This window comes from Mandrillus leucophaeus, unplaced genomic scaffold (assembly GCF_000951045.1).
Source record: "Mandrillus leucophaeus isolate KB7577 unplaced genomic scaffold, Mleu.le_1.0 Scaffold320, whole genome shotgun sequence".
Lineage (NCBI taxonomy): Eukaryota > Metazoa > Chordata > Mammalia > Primates > Cercopithecidae > Mandrillus > Mandrillus leucophaeus.
Genome location: NW_012103366.1, coordinates 332,617 through 334,621, shown reverse-complemented (window position 1 = coordinate 334,621; position 2,005 = coordinate 332,617).

Genomic DNA, 2,005 nt, shown 5'->3' with positions numbered 1-2,005 from the left:
GGGCTGCAACAGCTGACCAGCACCGATTGTCCAGCACTCCCCAGTGAGATGAACCCAGTACCTCAGTTGATAATGCAGAAATCACCTGTCTTCTATGTTGCTTGTGGTGGGAGCTGGAGACTGGAGCTGTTCCTATTTGGCCATCTTGCTCCGCCCACCAATCTGTTTCCAATTTTTATCGTGGGATACTTTTTTTCACTATAGGCCTCAATGTGCTTTGAAATGTCCCTTTCTATATTCTACAAAAAAAAAAAAAGTGCTTAAAACCTCCTGAATCAAAATAAAAGTTAAACGTGGGGAGATGAATGCACATGCTGCAAGGTATTTTTACAGATAGCTTGTTTCTAGTTTTTATTATGGGATATTCAGTTTTTAACTATAGGTCTCTTTTGGCTCTGAAAAGTTCCTTTGTAGTTTCTAAAAACAAAGTGTTTCCATCCTGTACTTAGTAGATTTTACTAAAAGAGTATTTTCAACCTTTTTAATAGAAACAAAGGTTTATTAATTCTGTGAGGTGAATCCACACATCACAAAGTATTTTTACAGATAGCTTGTTTCTAGTTTTTATCACAGGATATTTGGGATTTCACGGTAGGCCTCAATGACTTTGAAATTTCCCTTTGTAGTTTCTACAAAAAGAGTGTTTCCATCCTGCTGAATCAAAGCAAAGATTTAGCTCTGTGAAATAAATTCACACATCTTAAAGTATTTTCACAGATAACTTTTTACTAGTTTTCATTGCAGCATATTCGGTATTTTGACTATAGGCCTAAATAGGCTCCAAACTGTTCCTTTGTAGATTCTACTGAAAGAGTATTTCCAGTCTGCTGAATCAAAACAAAGGTATAACTCTTTGAGATGAATGCACACATTGCACAGCATTTGGACAGATAGCTTGTTTCCAGTTTTTATCACGGAATATGCTGTTTTTCACTATAGGCCTAAATCGGCTCCGAAGTGTCCCTTCTTAGATTCTAGAAGAATAGTGTTTCCTACCTGCTGAATCAACACAATGGCTTACTCCTGTGAGATGAACCCATAGATCTCAAAGCAAGTTCACAGATCGCTTGTTTCTAGTTTTTATTGCAGAATGATTGGTTTCTCACTGTAGGCTTCATTGGACTCTGAAATGTCAATTTGTAGATTCTCCAAAAAGAGTGTTTCCAACCTACTTAATCCAAATAAATGCTTCACTCTGTAAAATAAATCCAAACATCACAAAGCATTTCAACGGATAGCGTGTTTCTAGTTTTAATCAAGGGATATTCGATCTTTCTCCGTAGACCTCAATGGTCTCTGAAATGTTTTGTCGTAGATTTTACAAAAAGAGTGTTGCCAGCCAGCTGAATCAATACAAACGTTTAACTGTGTGAGATAAATCTTCACATCACAAAACATTTTTACAGATACTTTGTTTCTAATTTTCATGGCGAAATATTTTGTTTTTCACTATAGGCCTCAATGGACTCCAAAATATTTCTTTGTAGATTTTACAAAAGAGTGTTTCCGACTTACTGAAACAAAACAAAGATTAAACTCTGTGAGATGAATCCACACATTGCGAAGCATTTTCACACATTACTTGTTTCTAGTTTTTATCAAGGAATATTCAGTTTTCCACTGTAGGCCTCAATGGGTTCCAAAATGTCCCTTCACAGATTCTACAAAAAGAGTGTTTCAAACCTGCTGAATAAAAACTGCAATTTAACTCTGTAAAATGAATCCATGCATTGTCAAGAATTTTCACCAATAGTTTGTTTCTAGTTTTAATTGCAGGATATTTGGTTTTACACTAGAGGCCTCAGTGGCCTCCAAAATGTCCCTTTGTAGATTCCGTAAAAAGGGTGTTTCCAACCTCCCATTCGTAGATTTTGTGAAGACTGTTTCCATCCTGCTGAATCAGAAAAAGTTTAACTCTGTGAGATGAATTCATGCATCACAAAACCTTTTCACAGAGAGCATGTTTCAAGTTTTTTTATTTTATTTATTTTATTTATTTTATTTT